Consider the following 21,070-nt stretch of genomic DNA (forward strand, 5'->3'; position numbering starts at 1 on the left):
ATCCATGTTCTTCTACATCTGCCCAATCCTGGCACTGAATGTTCTGGAAAAGCTGGTTAGGCCAAGGACCGAAGGAGGAAAGGTTGCTCAGGAGAGACAGAGCCTGGGCTTCCAAAAGGGACGGAGCTTCCTCGTCTCTGCATCTGCAGAGCCTACCCCCTTTGGCAGAGCGAGCCAAGGTGGCGAGGGCGCCGGCTGATGCCAGTGGGAAAGGGGGTGCCGTGAGGGCGGGACTCAGGGACTGAGCCGCTCTGGCCGCCCAGGCAATGGCAGCTGCTCTGCCTGCCGAGATCTGAAGCTCTGGAAACCCACTTCCCAAGACCCACCCCTTGTAGGTTCTGAGAGGTGCACTCTGCGGAGGAGATCATGAATGCAAATGGCTCTCAACATCTCAGTGCAAAGTGGCTGGTTCCACACTTTAACGGGGCCAGGTGGGAGGGCTCGTCTCCCTGGACCAGAAGCCTAAGCACAGTGAGAGTGGGGGCGGGGGTGGTCTTGGGGTTCAGCCACGTGTACTTAAGTCTAGCAGCAGACCCTACATCCATTAAAGCAGTGCCCTGCCTGGGCCTCTGTAATTACACCTGCTTCTCCCGAGCGAGCGCGTCCCCCAGGCTTCCCGGGGAAATAACAGACTGTCCTGCAGCATCCAGGAGATGAGCCTCCCCAGGGGTGGATCCTTAATGGTGAGGGGCAGGCCCCCTACACTTAACTGCTTTCTCCGGGCCCCACTGGAGGGGTTCTCTCACCCACAGCCCTGCAGTTTATCTGCCTTGTGATGGATCTGCAGGTTCTGGAAAGAAAGAATGCAATATTTTAAAGTGTGTAATGACATGCAGGCTGCATGTGGTACAAATTTCCTGGATGTATAAAATGGGAAAGAAACAGGTTTTCTGTCGCCTGCAACTATTCGGCAGCGTTAAAATATGACTCGTTGGAATCCAATATGCTGCTAACCTGCAAGGGGCGGTATTGAATCTTGCAGGCAGAGCGGTGAAGTGGCGGGCTCGCAGCCCCGGGCACCTGTCTCCAGTTCTGCATCTGTGCCGCTTACAAGGCCAGCGAGCGCTGCAGCACCTTCCCTCCCCTCCTTGCCCCTTCACACCAGAGGTGGGCTGAGGCCTCCAGGGCCCTGCTTTCCCTCTTGCTGTGGCTGATAACAGAAACCCCTCGTGCAGCGCCACGCTTTCTGTCTTCTGCATGAAGCTTGGCTACCTGGGGCATCTCCCTGGGCTTTTGCATGAGTCCGGCCAAAGTCGCCTACGGACACGTCACGGCATGCTGGCTACGGGGCACACCCTCTGTCCCCGCAACGACCATTCAGGGTGGACATTAGCACTCCCGCTCGGCGGAAGATGACCCCCAAGCCTTACAGAGGCCAAGACTCTTCCAAGTTCAACAGGGATTCCGACCCAGGGCCAGCCGGATGGTGGCCTTGGAGCCGATGCCCGTGGCCCTGAGCGGGCTGCATCAGCTCTGGACTGGACAGGAGGACTTCGCCCTTCGTCCTGTCTCCCCACGTGGGACCCTGGGCCTTACGGTGGGTGATGGCAGGGTCAGAACTCAAACCTTACCCCCAAGCCAAGGCCGTTCTCACCAGGGAGCAGCTTTGAGCTGAGAGGAGGAGCCAGCTTCTAGGAGAGGACACTGAGGCTGTGGTCATGAAGGTGGGTTCAGGGCCACAGAGTGGGGCGGTGGCCAAGCCTGTCCTTGGGACACTCTGGCCACATCCCTGTTGGTCCCTGCGAGAGCTGGTCAGTCTCTCCTGGTCTCCTGGTAGCACGAGATGAGATGAGAGTAGGGAGCCTCATTTCAGGAAGGTGCCAGTGGGTCCCGGCACCTCCCTCCCCCAGGTACGGTTTCAGGTTAGGAAACCCCGGGCCCACCCTGAGGAGGGGGGGGTGGGCTGGCATCCCAACATCTCATCAGCTCTATGGCTTGTCCACGGCATGCCCCACACTCCTGGGGTCAGCTTCTGCCGTCTTCCTTAACAATGGGCCAGCCAGCCATGCTGCCCACTCAGCAGTGGCTTCTGGCAGCTGGCTGAGCCTCTGCCCCGCTCCCCCCGCCCCCCCCACCCAAGGTGCCCAGACTGGCCACGTCGCGCTCACTAGTCACAACGGGTTATTGGCCGTTATGGGGACTATTTTGCTTCTCTACCTTTTCTACTTGTGTGCATAAGATGTCCCGGATATTTATGAACGGGGACGAAGTTAGGGAAGAGGAGGTTGGGCACGTGAGGATGGGGATGACAAGGCGGAGCATGGGGGCCTTGGTGTGGCTGGCACGCAGCAGGGGCTCTGTGGCCTTGAGGCTGGAGCCCTGGTGGGGGAAGTCCAGAACAGGGCAAGGAGAGGGCTGGAGGCTGCCAGCTCTGAGGCCTTCAGGGAAGGTGCCACGTGGGAATGGTGAGCCGGCCCTGTGGCCGCTTGCGTCCGGTGCTCTGCAGCCCCCAGAGGGGGGCTGGCTGTCCCGCACCGATACCCACGCAAAACCGGCCCCACACTCGGACTGGCTGGATTCCCCCCTCCCTCCAGCCAGCACCCAGCCATCCACACCCAGCAAGTGTTTACTGCCTTTCTTGAGAGCAGAGTTCTCAACCGGGGGGCAGGCTCGCCTCCAGAGGACACTGGGCAATGTCTGGGGCCATTTCACGTGGGCGAGACTGGTGCGGTGGGGTGGGGAGGACATCCTGGGGCGCCAGGCAGCTCCCACCACACTCAGTGACCCGGTCCACAACACTCAGATGGAGAAGCACCGCTGTAGAGCCTCTGCCCACCTCGGCTCTATACCTGGGAGGCTGGCCCCGGGGGGGTGGGGGCACTCCACCCATGCTGCCCGACGAGGGCTGTTTGCACGCCGCTTCGGCAGACCACGAGGCCACACGAGGAATGGCAGGGCCACGTGCACAGTCTGGGAGAACCCCGGGGAACAGCCCTCCCACGGCCCGCAGGAGGGACCTTCGGGTCTGCAGCTGGCCCGACAGAGGGTCCCGCAGAGACAGCCCTGGGGGAGAATCCCCTCCCCTTGCAGTCTCAGCTCCCAGCGGCCCCTCCCCCCTCCGCAGCCCTGTCACTTCCCCGGGCCTCCGTCCTGGCCTCCGGGCCTCCTCCCGTGAGCAGGATTCCCTGGGCCCCGTGGGAACTGAGCCGCAGACAGATTCTCACCCTCTCTGAGCCTGTCAGGCTGTGCAGCTTTTGTGATCAAATATTGTTATATTTACCTAAGGATCGGTTAGGAAGCAATTTTTGAGATGATGAATATTTAATGCAATATTTAAATATTTAATAGGAACTTTTTCAAACCTGACTTAATAATCCATGTTGTAGGGAGAGGAAAATGGGGGTTGTGTTTTAACATTTTCACTTCCTCTAGTACTCTCCATGTTTGCTGGGCTTTTTATTTTTTATTTTTTTTTCACGGCAGAGTTTTAATTATACTCAATATTCCAGGGAGAAATTCTTTTCTCATTAAAACTTAACTCTTGCCGACAGCAAGGTGAGCGGGTGGGCAGAAGACGCATCGAGTTGGAAAGTGTCTGGAGCTGAAAGGGGCTCTTGCAATCGTCTGCGCACTAACCCGACTCCCTCGTTTTCCAGATGAGGGAAGTAAGGCCTGTCTGTCTGTCTGTCTGGGGTGGGGCCAGGCGCTGGCAGCCTCGCCCAGAAGCCAGGAGCTCCATCCATGACACCCCCTTGCCTCCTGGATGTTTGCTCAAGGCCCAGCACCCACCCCAGCGGGGCTCACATCAGGTGACACCTCTAAGCCTGGGTCCCTCCACCCCTGGCATGACTATGCACAGCAAATTGAGATTTTCACCACTTAGGTGACCACAGACCTTCCTGGAAGAAAAATTCAAACCGAGTGCAAGACTCCTCTGACATGAGGGTAGCTCTGAGGAAGGTGCAACCCTTGCCGGCGGCCAAGTCCTTGCCCTGTCTTGCACGTCTCACCTTCCCCCGGGCTCCTCCAGCATCAGGTAGGGGGCCTATGCCTTCCAGTCCGGAGGTCAGTGAACTCCTTCCACCTTGTGAGGGGTCTTAGGACAAACCCCTCGCTCCAGGTAGAGCCTCCCGGTCCAGGGTGACCTGGGGCAGTTTCACTCTGACTGGGCACTCACAGTCTGCAGGCCACCCTGGGCCTGCCTCGCAGCTCTGCAAGGGCAGTGGGGCATCACTCTGCTGACCATCCCTTCAGCTCAGACCACAGCTCCCGTGGGCTCCCCGCTCTATACCAACACTGGGTATTGGTATAGAGCACTGTGGGTCCTTCTGCAATCTCTTCTCATAGCATCTTCTCTCCCCTGCTCGGATCATTCCAGAGGCTCTAGCTTCCTCGTTCCCAGCACTCTGGATCTCCTGCAAGGGAGACCTGTGCCTTTCCCCTCTGCTCCTCAGCCCTGTCTCGGTCTCCTTCATCGACACCTCCCTTGGTGTCCAGTCTGTTCAGACCACCTGCACCAGACTGAATTCTGAGTGTCCCTCCAAAGCCGCCTAAGCGTCATCCCCTGGAAGGCACAGACGTAATCATTCCTTCCGTGGTGCTGCAGAGGTAGCTGGAGGACGCTTTCATCGGAGCACATGTCCCTTCACATCAGAGGCTGTTTCTGGTCCGCCTTCCCTGCCAGACTGCAAATTGTGCGCGGGGTGGGTTCGTGTCATGCTCATTTCTATATTCTCAGCGCCTGGCATGGTTGCTGGCAGACGGTAGGCACTCATTTGTTTGTGGAATGCATCCCTGAACGTGCCGTGTGCCGCGTACTTTCAGACTCTCCATCTTTCATCGGCTTTGCTTTGTTTTTGAAGTCTTGGGGAAAGCCCTGTTTCCAGGCTCGGCGGACTCACATTTGTCCCTCAGGGCGCCAAGCAGACACTCACTTCTCCTCTGATCTGGCTCTGACTCTCCCAGACAGAGCTGGGTGGTCCTTCTCTGCTTCCCTGCCCCTCCCTCCCTCGGTGGGAGCCCCTTCCTGGCAGAAACTCGGCCCTCCTTGGCTTACTGCCCCCCATCAGCCCGGTGCCCAGGGAGGAGGGAAGCCACACACAGCCCTGGGCTGGACAGAGGAAGTCCATCGTGGAAGGTGGACTGCAGCCCACCCTGCCTTCACCCCTCGTGTATTCTGACACCTGCTCTGGCTGGTGCGAGCCCAGAGTCATGTTGCAGAGGGCACTGTGACAGGAGAGGCCCAGGCTGAGCTACCAGATGTCGTTGCGCCCCATGGTGCCGAGCGCACAGTGGGTCTTCAAAAGCAATTTGAGATGATCTCGGGGCAAAGGTTATCCTTGGCAGAGGTGCTTGGACACGGCCCCATGGCCACATTCCAGAGATAGGGCATGAGAGATGAAGGGCTGACATCTTTAAGACGGTAACTCTTTTAATAAGGAGTGTTTAATTATTTAGCAAAACAGTGGAAGAGGCCAATTCAGCCAGGAGTGATAGTTTTAATCTCACTGAGCACCAGTGGGTTTCCTCCAAGTGAGGGAATTCGGCTTCTCCCCTCCCCCACCCCAAACTCTTGCAGGCTCTTTCTAGGGGTCTGAGGGAGGGCACACATGGCTCACTGGCTGATCACAGAGTGTGAGCCCAGCAGACTGTGTGGGTGGGCGGAGGTATGGGTGGGAGGCTGGGCCTCCTTCTGGCCTGCGTAGCCAGGGCCCCTGCTGAGGCTCCCTTGAGACTCTGACCCAGATGTCAGGAGGTAAAAACAGAAGAGGGTGCCAGGACTTGAAGGGCCATGACGGTTGGAATGCACCCCCCACCCCATTCTCACTTCTCCCCCAACTCCTCCATCTCCAATGCAACCAGCCTTGGCATCTGCCTGTCCAGAAAGTCGTGTACCCCTGCTCTGGGCTTCCCTTTGTGGGCTACTAACCTCAGTGCATCGCAATGATCTCTTTCCTTGCCCACCTCTGCTGTCCCACTCAATGCTGCTTGAAGGCAAGAACAGGTTTCCTGTGCCTCAGCAGGGCCATACGCCAAGCAGGAGCTCAGTAAATGTTACTGTGCCGACGTGGTCCATGCCCGATAACCCAGAAGATGCTGATCTGCATGTGGGGGCTGGGTGGTTCTCTACCCTGCCTGCTTTCCTGGCACGGCCACCACCATCTCGATGATGCTTGCGAGGCCACCTCCACTCAGCATCCATGAGCTCAGGCCTCTGCTGATGTGCCAGGCCCTGTGCAGGCTCCGAGGAGGCACTGGGGACCAGAGCTGACATGGTCCCTGCCTCCTGGGGCCTGCTGCTCATGTGAGCACGGCCATGGGTGTCAGGCGGACCATCATGCATATCAGGGGCTGGTCAAAGCTGTGACTGGGTCATGATGAAGAAGCCACAGTGCTCGGTGGGGGTGGGGGTTGGGAGGGGTTGGCACTGGGGCTCTGACCTCTCGGGAAAGCAGCACACTTGAGCTGGGAACTGAAGTTCTATCAGCATCAGTGCGGCCAGGAGTCAGGGACCATGTCCCTGGAAGTGGGAACCACAGGCAGAAAGTGTGAGAAGACCAGGGGATGGGAAGACATACTGTGTCTGGGTCCAGAAGGCCAACAGAGGATGCAGTGCTTGGGAAGGGCAGGGCAGTGGCCAGCCATTCCCTTCTGTGCCCTGGTGAGGAGATCCTGCTGCTTCCCCAAGCCCCTCACCAAGCCCCCCCGCTTGGGGAGTGCTGATTCCTAAAACCCACATCCTCAACACCACTGGAAGCTCTGTACCATCTGCTGCTGCCTCTCCTGGGGCTGCCACCCTCCCGGCTTGCTGTGTGTCTGGCCACCCTGGCCCTGGACGGTGCCACCCCACCCCCCATGCCTACCTGGTCCTGTGTCAGGGCCCCATTCATGCTCTCCTCTCCCTGGGGATCAGTCCTGTGGCCTCCTCCATGCCCCACCTCTTCACACTGCAGCTCTAGACTCTCCTCGGAGCTCAGCCCAAATGTTCCTTCTTCCAGATAGTCTCCCTGCCCCCAGACAGGTCAGGCTCTTTGGTGACCACCTGCTCTCCCCGACCCCGCACTCTCCATGGCCCTCACCACCACCAGAATCAAGCCATAAAGAGGGGTCCGTGTGGCATGTCTGTTCTCTACAGGAACGCCAGCCCTAAGAGGGGCAGGGACCACGCTCATTTCATTCCTTGTAAATCTCCGAACGCCAGCACAGGTCGGGCATATAGTCGGTGCTCAATAAATACTTGTGGTATGCATAAAAACTGCCTAACAGACATCACCTCACCTAATCCTAACGACTCCCTGATGAGGGAGGTACTACTGGCATCCACACCTGGCCAGCAGGGGATTGGAGGCTCAGGGGAGGGTAAGAACCTCAGCCGAGTTGCAGGGTGCCTGAGCCATGGAGATGGGACTTGAACCCAGGGCTTCTCTGACTCCAAAACCCATATTCTCAATTGGTGTGCAATTCTGACGTCAAATCGCTGGGGGTCTGCTCCGGGCTGAGCGACTTCCTTCAGCTGCCGCCCTACCTCCACGAACACAGTCTGGCCATTGGTATGCAAACCTGCGCCGTCCCCTCCCTGGGCCAACCGCTCATCTCTGCATATTTCTTTATTAAAATGGGGATACTTTAATCTCCGTCTAATTTTGTCCTTAGGGAAGCTCTGTCCCCAGGCTGCCTGTAGCTGGAGCCCTCAGGAAGCAGGCGCCTACTTGTGATTCAGGCCGGCGCCTCCATCTGTCAACACGTTCGTCTCCTGTATCTGCCATCTCTTATTTATAATCCCGCTCAGATTAATGAATGACAGTAGTTCTCATCACAGGAAATTTGATTAATCAATTTAAGTGCTTAATCACCACAGCCTTGTTGAGCGCTGAACATAAGGGATCTCGCTTTGATGTAGATGAATTCCAGAAAGAAATGAGAGTCGAAACCAACCAGTCAGCACTTCTCCCCGAAACACAAGGGGTGAGGGGAGCCCTGGGGAAGTCCTGGGGGTCCCCAGAAGCCAGAGGCGGGGGCTCTTGAGAGAGGGCTGCTGGCTGGCGCGGGCATAGAGCAGCCCTCCAAAACTTCTGGAATCAAGGCCTCCCTGGGCCCTAATTCTGCTCAGAAGCCAGGTCTACCCTGACGGGAGCAGGCACTGCACCCCAGCCAGGGGTGGGGGGGTCCTCCCAGCCACACTGCAGCCCCTCGGGCGCTTACTGCCCAATTAACCAGCGGGGCAAGCAAGAGCTCTTTCCCGCAGCCGCCCCTCTGCCAGGCTCAGCCCCACCTCAAGGCTGACTCCACCTGTGGAGCTGTCCCTTCCTTTTAGCCAGTCTTAACTTCGCCATCTTTTGAGGCTCAGCTCAGGACCTTGTCTTCCGGAGAACAGACTCTAGCTGCGTCTTTCCTTTTCCAAGCTCCCACTGCCCCTGCCCACAGCCTGCCCCGCACCAGTGGGCACTGCAATGTGGCCTGTGTTCACCTCCCTGAGGGCTGGGGGCAGGGTGTGGGGGTGCTGACAATTGTTCTCTACCCCTCAGACTGGCCCAGCCTGGGGCAGGGCACATGGCAGGCACTTAGTGTGACACTGGGAGCTTTTATACTCAAGCCATCAAGACACAACAGGAGTCAAGGGCATGCACCCTTGGAGGGGGGCAGATCAGGATGAACCTATTCACGCTTACACCGTTTTTATTTGGGGAATACAGAAAGAACCTATTGTAGAAATTACAAATAGTAGAAACAGAACCCTCAACAACAAAACATCTTGATTGGTAGAGAAACCCAGGAACACCCCCACCCCCCGAAGCTGGCCCCTGCAAGAGTGGATGGGCCCCCCTGGACACCTTCATGCAAAGGGGACAGGAGTTAAAAATAAGCATTTACCATCTGGCACCAACTGGACCAGTAAAACCAAGACGGAATCATCGCCCCAAATCCACCAGGAGGGCAAAGAAGGGAGGATGAAGCTCCGACTCCCTGAGTGTTTATTGAGCATCTACTCTGTTTGAACTCCACATTTATTTTAACCCCAAAATAGCTTCATGAAAAACCCACTCTTGTGGCTGAGGAAACCAGGGTGCGGAGAGGTGCAGAGAGGGGCAGAGAGTGAGGGCGCCTGCCCCCAGGCCACGGGAGAGGCAGCAGGGGGAGCTCTGCATCAGGTGGGCATGGCCTCGCCCCGTCACGGGCTCTGAATGCGCAGGGCCAGGCGCTGCCCATCCTCCAGGGTGCGGGGGTCCAGGGACCAGCACCTTCATCTGCTTCTCTCTTGAAGGAAAGCCAATATCTACCACTGACGGGTAAAAAAATGTGTCTCATGCTGTTTGTGATCGCTGCTATACAGAGAGAGGCTAATTTTGGAAAAAGATTATTAAAAAATATATCCACTCTGAGCGGCACGATCAATCAGGCCCACCAGATGCAGATTTACTCTGTGCTCCGGGCCTACCCGGGCTGCAGTCCAGCCCTGCCCAGGCCTCCTTTCCTCGGCGGCTGCCCTGGCTCTGCCCCCTGGAGACCTGGCCTCGGCCTCTGGGCGCCAGTGAGGACCGTGGGGAGGCCAGGGTTCCCCTTGGCTTACTCATCTGGAGCAGTTACCACAGTCAGAATTGCAGCCACTTGGGCCCCCGGCTCCCCACCCCCTTACAGCACTGGGGGAGGCAGCGTGCCCCCGGGCCCTGAACTGGAAAGCTCTCTCTCTGCAGGGGTGGGCCCAGAGAGCCTGAGTGCCTGAGTGAGGGGTCCGGAGCCCCAGTTTTCACCTGTGCAATGGGAAAAATGCCGCCTGCACCATGCCGTCTGCTGATGCGCTGGGTCCCTGTGGCGTGTGTGGGAGCCCAATGCAGGGCTCTGCCTGTTTTCCCAGGAGCTGCCTCCCTCTCTTGCCACTGAAGACAGGCCTGCTGGGCCTCCACAAAGCCTCATGGAATTCTAGAGGTTATCCCACCAGGGGACCTCAGGCCTCCTGGTTTTATATAAATGGGGAAACCAAGGCCCAAGGGTCAAGCACCTTGCCCATGTGTGTCACAGAGTGCGCGGGGGTCAGGCGCATTGAATCTTGGAAAGCACCAGACACCAGGGTGTGCTCCCATAAGGGGGGGCGCTCAGCTCTCTCCCTTCCTCTCTTACCCACGCCAGCACCCTGGAGGCCTCCCCGCTCCAGATGTCCAGGAAGGGGCTCTGGATTCAGGAGGCTCTGCGGGACAGCTGGCCAAGCTCTGCACATCCCGGCACCAGGGCCTTCTTGCCAGGACCTACAAGGCTAATGGGCCCCAGTGAGGCAGAGAGGCTTCTCGGACACATGCCACGTGCAGGCACTGAGCTAAGTGTCCCGTTGGGCCCTAATGGAAACATACAGGGAGGTGTGCTGTGCAGTTCACAGATGAGGAAATTGAGGTAGAGGACAGGCCAGCCCTCATCCCAGCATCAGACCCTGGTCTGTCACAGTAGGTCATGTACTTTCTGCCCTGCCAGGACATTTGAGGCCCTCTGAGTTCTAAAATCTCTCTGATTCAGGGTGGCAACCATGTGCCAGGAATGGAGCCCGTACCCCTGCCTCTGCCTGTCCCGGCCCCATTGCAGGTGGGGCACGTGGGCTGCAGCTGAAGTAAAGCAGTGAGAAGACAAGGCCTGAGGGTGGCAGAGAGCAGGCCACCTCCCCAACGGCCTCCCCACTGGCTCCTAGGACACAGGGGCCAGGCTTCAGACCTTGGAGCGAGGCTGGGGACCCATAACTAAGCCCCTAATCCAATACGGCTCCTTCTGCCTCCATGGCGATTGTTGCCCAGCGTGACCAAGACAATCTCCAGGTCACATCCCTTCCAGCTCCTTATTTCCCAGCCACCCAGCCTGTTCATTGCTTCCACTTCTTTCCAGAAGGATTTGAAAGACTTCAAAAAAAAGCTCTAGCTGGCTTTTCTCTGGAACAAAGTCCTTCTCCACCAGGACATCATCATCCAGACTTGCCCATTGGACAGTGTCTTGCTGTCACAAAGCATCCGGGCTGCCCCTTACACGGGGCCTGGAGGCCTCTGACCTGCCTGGACACTGCCCGCCCACCCGCCTGGAGCGACGAGCCACGAGGGCCACAACCCACGAGAGCCAGCATCTGCTTCCCTGATCCTCACGCTCCTGCAGCGCGCCAGGCTCCCTCCTGCCTCCCGGCCTTGGAGCCTATCAGCCCAGAGCCTGTAACTCTTTACCCGTGGTTCTTCGAACCTCATTCAGATTTTAGCTTAAACGCCATCTTTCAGCGAAGCCGCTGTTATTTTCTATCATGTTCCCATTTTATTTCATTCATAGTAGCTCTCATGCCCACTTGGGATGATTTTTTTGTATTTGTTGACCTTTTATTTTGTTGTTGTTCTAATTCCACCTAGAAAGTAAGGCCCAGGCGGCAAAACCTTGCCCATTTCTCTCCTTCCAGTATCCCAAGTAGGACAGTAGAAGGAGCAGGTGCTAGTGAACGCTTGAGTGGATGAATGAGCAAGTGAATGAAGCCTGCCGGCCCCAGACTTACCCTACAGGGGTCCCCTGGGGAGAGAGAGACCCCTGTCCAGGCCCCAGTCTTCTCCTCAGAACCAGACACTGAGGTCTCCCAGGGAAAGGGTGTGTTCCTCTGCCTAAAAGTCAGAGATCTCCTCTTACAGGTTGCATTGTGTTCTCCCAAAATTCATATGCTGAAGTCCCAACCCCAGGGACCTGGGAATATGACCTTATTTGGGAATAGGGCATTGCAGAGGTCATTGGTGAGTTAAGGTGAGGTCATGAGGGCAGGCCCCTAATCCAGTATGGCTGGTGTCCTCACAATAAGGGGAATACCGGACACAGACTCACGCAAGGAGAATCCCATGTGAAGATGAAGGCAGGGGTCAGGGTGGCGCATCTATAAGCCAAGTAACACCAGTGACAACCAGCAAAGTACCAGGAGCTGGGGCAAGGCCTGCAACAGGTTCTCCCTCACAGCCTCTGAAGGAACCAGCCCTGCCCCCACCTTGATCTTGGACTTCCAGCCTCCAGAGCTGGGGAGAGGTCCCTTGAGAACTGTTGTTTAAGCTCCCAGTCCATGGTGCTCTGTTAGGCCATCTGTGCAAATATCCCCTTCTGGGGATGACATAGAATCCAGAGGCTGCAGGCCAAGGAGGGGCCAGGCCAGCTGGCTGGATGGCCAGAGACAGGCCTCAGACCAGAGGCCTGTAAGGAGATGGAGTGGGGCGTGGAGGGGCTTCCACAGGGCACCCTTCTGCCTGGGCAGCCCCCTTTGCTTGCCTATAACTGCCTGCTTCCCCTTTCTGGTCTTTGCCGCACCCCCTCCCCGCCCCCGCTCCACCCCAGCCAAGGCTTCCATCTGTGCCCAGAGATGCTGAGACGGGGGATTGGAGAAATGGTTCGAAAATGCGATCTGTCCTATCACTTTCCTGCCAGGGACCAGGCTTTGCAGGCAGGTCAGAATGCACCCCACTCCTATGCCTGGCACGGAGGCCTCCAGCCTCTCTATGTCCCCCAGTGGAACAGCAGGGCCCTCAGCAACCTGCCATGTTCCACATCCCACCCCCACTGTCTGCCCACAGGAACCCCAGCCCCAACGCCCTCCCAGGTCTGAAGCTGGGGGCTTGCAAGTGAATAAGAATCTATATCAACTGCCCTGGAGTTAACTATGATGCTTCAGGCCTGTGGGCAGAGGGGACAAGTCCCAGGAATCAGCATTAACTGTCTGGACATCTGGGGTGGGGAGCAGGGGGTAAAGGCCAGGCCTGGCCAGGAAGGCTCTATGATCAGCAAGTGAGGGAGGCCAGGAGAATGCCAGCCTCCTGGCTTGACAAGAAGAGTGTGTAGCCCAACCCTCTGCTGGGCCCATGAGACAGGACTTCAGGGCTCGTCAAAAGCACTGCAGGATCCTGGGAGAATTCCTCGCGGTGGGTCCTGGGGGGCATCCTCACACGTGTACACTGTAAATCAGTCTCAAGGCTGGCATGCTGTCTGGTCCTGAGGACAGCGCTGCAGGGAGACTGGCCAGCTTCAAGCAACCTCTCCTGCTGGGGTACCTTCTCCCCTGCTCGGCCCCCTTCTTGTGTTCCCTGCTTGGAGAGCTCCCTGGCAGCCCCAGGCCTGGGACATAAGGGGAGGGCATATCTCTAATCAGTATGCACACCAGACTGAGGCCTGAGCTGCTGGGCAGCTGAGAACCTACTTGTTAAATACTGGGCTAAGAAGCCCAGAGCTTCCCCCTGCTGCCTGCAAATCTGGCTGGTCTTCTGCAGCAGAGGATTGTGGGGCACTTCCCAGCTCCCTCTCCTGCTCCCTCAGAGCCTCTGCTGGCTGATGAAGAACCTTTGGCAGGTGTAACATGGCCAGGACCCCGGGTTGGATGCTGTGAGCATGGTTCCTACCAAGCCCCACCAGAAGTCAAGGGTGCAGGAGGAGGGGTGCCACCCCCCCCCAGGGGAGGTCATCTGGTTGGGCCCTCTGCCTGGACCATCCCCACTCCACAGGTCAGCCTTGGCGCCAATGTAACTATGCTCCCCCAGGGCAGGGACTGTCCTCAGCGGCTTCCAAACCTTGGCTAGGCTGGGCACGCTGCAGGCCTAGCGTCTATAGCTGGCCGCTTTCCCTGGTGACCAGGGCTCCTTTCCTGATAAATGGTAAGGTTCTGCAAGGGCCCAGCTGGGAGCTGGGGCCGGGCTCCCCTGCAGCCCCAAACAGGATTCTGGAGCTTTGGGATTCCATGCCCCAGCATTACAGGATCCTGGCCTGGGCTAGCACCTGACAGAGGAGTCATGGGGCCTGTTCCCTGCACGAGACTGAGCTTAGGAGGCAGGCAAGCTGATGCCAGGCTCTTTTCAGAACACCTGGTACCTAAGGAAGGTCCTAAAACATGTCTAGGGGCCTGGGGGCATTTGCTGAAGGAAGGAATGAATAGATGAACAAATGGTACATTCCTCCCAGCTCCCCTGCCGTGGGACCCCCGCGCCCCCAAGTATCTGCCCTGGCCGAGGTGGAGAAGGCAGATGTCCCTGCCGTGTGTCTGGGCTTAGCCCTGCTCCCAGGGCTCCTGCATTCCCGCAATCCTTGAAGGGGACAAGGTCACAGCTGCCACAGAGAGCTGATCCCTAGGGAAAGAGCAAAACGTGCTGCAGATGCTCAGAGCTGTCGAGAGCGGGCCTTCTCTTTCCTGAGAGCAGGTTTGGAAAGGAGAGGAGAGAGAGCGAGCCGAGGGCAAAGACGCTGGGGGACACTGAAGGGAAGAGGACACGGGAGGGGTGGAGCTCAAGGCTGGCCCGTGGGGCCCAGCTTCCCCTTCTGCCAGGGCCCCCTGCTCTGCACGTGGAGGGTTGATCCCACTCGCCTGTCTTTGGAGCTCAGAGCAGGGCCGCCCGCTGTCCTGGGACTAGTGGGTCTCCTTTTCTTCACGCCCCGGGGGGTTGACATTGACGCAGTCCAGACACAGCATTCGCATTCCACCCGGGTCCCCTGCCTGCCCTTTTAAGCCACACCCACCTCCCTCCTGCCCCACCCCCTTCCTAACTGCTGGAAGCCACTAATCCCTTCTCCATCTCTGCCATTCTGTCATTTCAACAATGTTACAGAAATGGAATCGTCCAGCCTGCAGCCCTTGGAACTGGCCTTTTGCACACAGCAACATCCTCTGGAGACTCATCCAGATGGTGGTGGGTTTCATAGTTTGTTCCTTTTTTTTTTCTCCCACCAGTGAGTTACCTACCAGGGGCCCCTGCTTGCTAATGGCTTTGCCGGGACTGCCCCTCCCCTGAGACTGCCCCTCCCCTGCATCAGGAAGGTGCTCTGCGGTCCTCGGAGACCCCACAGGTACAGGGCTGGACCTGGGCTGGAGTAGGCAGTTGTACAAGGCAAGTGGCTTTCAGAAGCCCCCAGATGCAAGTGTCCCACCTGAAGGGCTGCCAAGAAAGGGAATGGGGTGTCACAGAGCCCCCAGCCCACCCAGGAGGGAAGGAGGTCCTGCCCCAGTTGCTGGGAGAGAGCCTTAGACAGGCGGATAACGGAGGTGGGCAGGACGGCCCTTCCTTCCACCCCTCCTTCCCTTTCGGACACTCACCACCAGCCTGTTGGAGCCTGAGGCTGGCCCATTTCCCCAGAGTTCCCCCCTCAGGGACCTGGAGGGCAGGAGGCAGGAAGCCTGAGGTCTAGGGAACCATGGGGGCTGGGGGGCAGCACATGGCCCAACCACTGGAGGGAGGCTCCTGTTTCCTTTTGAGGGGCTGTTGGGTCTGGAGACCCTTCTGGGGCTGGCCCTGGTTGGGCTACCTGCCTCCCCGCTACCTGTCTCCCAGTGGGGCTCAGCGCAAGCATTTCCTGCAGAGAATGAAGTAAACAAGGCCATAAATAATTCCCTCCCTCTGAAGCTGGGAGACAGGGAGGCCCTGGGTAGGGATAACAGGAGGTGTGGGGCCACAAGGGGGACAGCAAAGCTTGCTCCACTGTGTGGCACTCAAACAACAGAAGTCGGCTGCTAATGGGAAGGAGCCACCTGCCTTCCCGGGATCCGTGTTCAGAAGGGACTATCACTGTGCCAAAGGTCTATTCCTGTCCTTGGCCCTGTATCCTTGCCCACGTGGAGGTGAAGTGATGCCAACAGCTCCCATCATCCCAGGCCAGCCATGGACCCTACCAGGAGGCTTCCTCTCCCAGATGAGAGCCACTAGGGAGAATGGTCTATGTGCCCCATCTGCCCCACTGCTCCTGGGACATGCTCCCCTCCATCCCTGCTGGCCCTATAGGTCATATTGGAAACACTCAAAGAACTGCCTGGACCAAACTCCCTGGGACCCCAGTTTGTTGTCAGGGTCTAAATCATGGCTTCCATACTTCCTGGCTGGGTGACCTTGGGGAGGTCACTTTCCCTGTCTGGGCCTGCTTCTCCTCTGTTGAGTGGTGATATTATACCTAGTTCACAAGGTAAAAGTGAGGCTGAAAAGAGAGAAGAGACATTCTTAGAACCTCACACAGGCTCAACCAACACTGGTTCTTGCAACACCAACTCTGTCTGGGGTGCTCTCAGCTCCCCACCTCTCAGCCTTGCTCTGCACTGCTTTATGAGCCCGGAACAAGGATGCAGGGGCAGGAATTCACCCAAGGGGTCCTGGTCTGCAGACGGGCTGGGGCCAGCTCGAGAGAGACTGAGTCAGGCTGAAGTAGAGGCCACTGCTACTTTGGGCTTCACCCCAAAGTGGCTGTCTGTCCAGGGAGAGCAGATGGCAGTAACCTTTCCTCCATCTGCCCAGTGGGCTGCCCAGCATGGCACTGAGTCAATTTCAGGGACAGGCAGGGATCAAGACCCACCAGGTGCCTGAGACTGAAGGCATAAGTGGGAGCTCTACTCCAGGTGGAAAGTGGAAATCTAGATGCCCAAGTGACTGGATCCTCTGGGTGGGCGGTGGTGGCCACCTGGAGGCAGCCAGACTTGGTCAGAGGCCATGGTCAAGGGCTCCCCACTTCCCCCTCAAGACCAAGCTTCCTGACCAGACTCCTCGGGCCGTCAGCTGTGGATCGGTCCTGAAGGAGATATCCCTGAGTTCTCAGAAATGGCCCAAGGGAAAGAGACCTCAGGTGCTGGGGCAGTTTACTCTCATAGGGCTGAGATGGCACCTCTGAGTCGGCAGAAAGCTGCTCTCCCCGAATCCCCATAAAGTGTCCTGCATTTCCACTAACTCATTGATCCACATGTTTTCCCAGGCCTGAAGATTTCTTAACTGTCATCACAAGGTTAGAAGAATTGTGAGTTGGAAAACCATGCAGCATATTAAAGTCAGGCTGAAATATTGCCACAATACAGAGAAATATTTTATATTTATTCTCTTTTAGAAATTGTTATAAAGGGAATATAATGAGACTGTTGCAAACGAGTGGAATATTTTCTTCTAACCTGACAATAAAAATATGTCAAAGGGATGCATGAAACTCTAATAGGAAACAGTTGATGGGCCCTGGAAGAGCAGGGATTTAGCAAAGATCTTACTTGGCACCTTTACTAGCCCACAGGACAGAAAGAGAGGCTTCTAGAGCAGCCTTTCCTGTGGGTAAACACAGAGGATGGGATGGGAGAGGGCAGGATGGTCTGCGTGCCTGATCAGGGCCTGGCAGTGTTCAGATATCAGATAGGCTTACAAAGACCTAAAGGCACAGAGGCTCACTGAGCCTCAAAAGGGCAGAAACATCACCACCATCCCCATCATCATCTTCGTCATGCCCATTATCACCATCCCCATCATTTCCATTATTCCCATTATCATCACCACCATCCCCATCATCATTTGCCCAACCTCCTCCCCATCTTCATCCCCATCCTCATAATTATCATCTTCATCACCACCACCACCATCCGCATCCTCATGATCCCTGTCATCACCACCTTCCCCATAATCCCCATCATGCCCCCATCATCATCATGACAATCACCACCACCATCATCACCATCACCACCGCCATAACCATCACCACCACGACCATCACCATCATCATGACAGGCACCATCACCACCACCACCACCACCATCATCACCATCACCACCACCACCACCACCATCATCACCGTCACCACCACCACCACCACCATCACTGTCACCACCACCACTATCATGACAGTCATCATCACCACCACCACCACCATCATCACCTACTAATAGTTTCCATTTTGTTGAACACTTACAATGTGCTATGTACTATGTTATATGATTTATACAAACTGCCATGTTTCAACCTCACAATAATAATGTGAACTGCTATGATATGATACTGTATGTGGAAAACCCAAAAGACTCCACCCCAAAACTGCTAGAACTCATACAGGAATTCAGTAAAGTAGCAGGATAGAAAATCAATGCACAGAAATCAGTGGCATTCCTATACACCAACAGCAAGACAGAAGAGAGACAAATCAAGGAGTCGATCCCATTTACAATTGCACCCAAAACCATAAGATACCTAGGAATAAATTTAACCAAAGAGGCAAAGGATCTGTACTCAGAAAACTATAAAATACTCATGAAAGAAATTGAAGAAGACACAAAGAAATGGAAAAACGTTCCATGCTCATGGATCGGAAGAACAAACATTGTGAAGATGTCAATGCTACCTAGAGCAATCTACACATTCAATGCAATCCCCATCAAAATACCATCCACTTTTTTCAAAGAAATGGAACAAAGATTCCTAAAATTTGTATGGAACCAGAAGAGACCCCGAATAGCCAGAGGAATATTGAAAAAGAAAAGCAAAGCTGGCGGCATCACCATTCCGGACTTCCGGCTCTATTACAAAGCTGTCATCATCAAGACAGTATGGTACTGGCACAAAAACAGACACACAGATCAATGGAACAGAATCGAGAGCCCAGAAATGGACCCTCAACTCCATGGTCAACTTATCTTTGACAAAGCAGGAAAGAATGTCCAATGGAAAAAAGACAGTCTCTTCAACAAATGGTATTGGGAAAATTGGACAGCCACATGCAGAAGAATGAAACTGGACCATTTTCTTATACCACACACAAAAATAGACTCCAAATGGTTGAAAGACCTAAATGGGAGACAGGAGTCCATCAAAATCCTAAAGGAGAACACAGGTAGCAACCTCTTCGACCTCAGCCACAGCAACTTCTTCCTAGAAACATCGCCAAAGGCAAGGGAAGCAAGGGCAAAAATGAACTATTGGGATTTCATCAAGATAAAAAGCTTTTGCACAGCAAAAGAAACAGTCCACAAAACCAAAAGACAACCGACAGAATGGGAGAAGATATTTGCAAATGACAGATCAGATAAAGGGCTAGTATCCAAAATCTATAAAGAACTTATCAAACTCAACACCCAAAGAACAAATAATCCAATCAAGAAATGGGCAGAAGACATGAACAGACATTTTTCCAAAGAAGACATCCAAATGGCCAACAGACACATGAAAAAGTGCTCAACATCGCTCGGCATCAGGGAAATCCAAATCAAAACCTCAATGAGATACCACCTCACACCAGTCAGAATGGCTAAAATGAACAAGTCAGGAAACGACAGATGTTGGCGGGGATGCGGAGAAAGGCGAACCCTCCTACAGTGTTGGTGGGAATGCAAGCTGGAGCAGCCACTCTGGAAAAGAGTATGGAGGTTCCTCAAACAGTTGAAATTAGACCTACCATACGATCCAGCAATTGCACTACTGGGTATTTACCACAAAGATACAAACGTAGGGATCCGAAGGGGTACGTGCACCACAATGTTTATAGCAGCAATGTCCACAATAGCCAAACTGTGGAAAGAGCCCAGATGTCCATCGACAGATGAATGGATAAAGAAGATGTGGTATATAAACACAGTGGAATATTATGCAGCCGTCAAAAGGAATGAGATCTTGCCATTTGCAACGACGTGGATGGAACTGGAGGGTGTTATGCTGAGTGAAATAAGTCAATCAGAGAAAGACATGTATCATATGACCTCACTGATATGAGGAATTCTTAATCTCAGGAAACAAACTGAGTGTTGCTGGAGTGGTCGGGGGTGGGAGGAATGGGGTGGCTGGGTGATAGACGTTGGGGAGGGTATGTGCTATGGTGAGCGCTGTGAATTGTGCAAGACTGTTGAGTCACAGATCTGTACTTCTGCGACAAATGATGCAACATATGTTAAGAAAAAAGAAAAAGAAGAAAATAGCAGGAGGGGAAGAATGAGGGGGAGTAAGTCAGAGGGGGAGACGAACCATGAGAGACGATGGACTCTGAGAAACAAACTGAGGATTCTAGAGGGGAGGAGGGTGGGGGGACGGGTTAGCCTGGTGATGGGTATTCAAGGGGGCACGTTCTGCATGGAGCACTGGGTGTTATGCACAAACAATGAATCATGGAGCACTACATCAAAAACTAATGATGTAATATATGGTGATTAACATAACAATAAAAAATAATGTGAACTGCTCTTAAGTTTATTATAAATATGGAAGCCGATGTTCAAAGAGATTTAGACCTTACTCAAGGACACACACTCTGTGGAGCTCAAACTGGAATCCAGGTTATTCTGGCTCCAAGTCCTGACAACACTTATCTCAATGGAAGAGCTTTCATGAAACCTGAGAGCACTCCACACAATCTCAGAATGGCGAGGAATCTTCTTTGTGCTGGGTATGTATAAACTCAGGGCAGAGATGACCAATACCATCACTGTTGACTGACCAGAGGAAAGTCCATTTAAGAAACACCCACTGAGTCCCCACAGTGTGCCAGGCACTGGGGCTAGCTGAAGGAATCAGACATAGAGACAACCAGCATCTAAATCCAGTATGCAAAAGCCATGCAACACAAGACATGGGATGAAGGGAATCCTAATTTGGAACAGGGGTGGAGGTGTGGGGCAGTGTTTATGAAAAAGGAGGCACGTGAAAAGGACTTTGAAGGACTGATAACAATTTCACCAGGTGGCTGTGGGCCAGGACGAATACAATGGAGAAGGTGGAGAAGGCAGTGTGGGAAGGTAGAGGAATCGCCAAGGTTCCGGGTGACTTCAGAATAAGATTCTCAGGACAATGTGCGGGGATGCCCTGGTGGCTCCCCTGCAGAGCCCTGACCTGTGCTACATGGAGGGTGGGGGGGCTGTGGACCTGACTCTGACAAGCAATGTGAGAACCACCAAGGCAGCTGAGCAGGGCAGGGGGATGAGTCCCAGTCCCTGATTTGTGATTGGCTCTTGGCAAAGTCCTAGATAGAGGCAGCAAGCTATGCCTCAAACATGCTTCTGTCTCCTCCCCTCTTTCGGAGTTCCACCCTAAAGAATCATTAACATAACAAATCCTTATGTGTACCCCCTCCAGGCTGGGCACCCTTCCAGGCGCCGGGGTTGAAAGGTGAAGAAGCCATTCAAGGTCTGCCCTCCAGGGATCCACCCTCCAGTGCACAGACCACGTTCGTGCACCAGGCTGCCCTGACCACCTGACTGGGGCCCAGCTCCAGTCCATCCTTCCCAGCAGTGCCCATGTCCCCACAACTCCCGAGGGTGCCTAATGGCCTCACAGTCCTCACTTGCCCCCCAGATAGCACACCTGTGTGCCAGCCATAACCTTTTACAGACATATTTTCCATAGACACCAGCTCCAATGTTGACTGTTTCAGGTCCATGTGAGTCGGGAGGGGA

At 55.2% G+C, this 21,070-nt stretch overlaps 1 protein-coding gene and 1 pseudogene across 1 annotated transcript in view; one reads left to right on the forward strand and one right to left on the reverse strand.

Moving 5' to 3' along the window:
• Window positions 1-21,070, reverse strand: part of CAMTA1 (calmodulin binding transcription activator 1) — an 867,769-nt gene that overhangs the window by 252,807 nt on the left and 593,892 nt on the right. The gene's annotated exons all lie outside the window — the stretch shown is intronic.
• LOC148164571 (programmed cell death protein 5 pseudogene) overlaps window positions 1,424-21,070 on the forward strand; it is a 117,718-nt pseudogene continuing 98,071 nt past the window's right edge.

This window comes from Eumetopias jubatus, unplaced genomic scaffold, assembly GCF_037043125.1.
Source record: "Eumetopias jubatus isolate StellerSeaLion01/CBP00866 unplaced genomic scaffold, mEumJub1_p1.0 scaffold_4, whole genome shotgun sequence".
Taxonomy (NCBI): domain Eukaryota; kingdom Metazoa; phylum Chordata; class Mammalia; order Carnivora; family Otariidae; genus Eumetopias; species Eumetopias jubatus.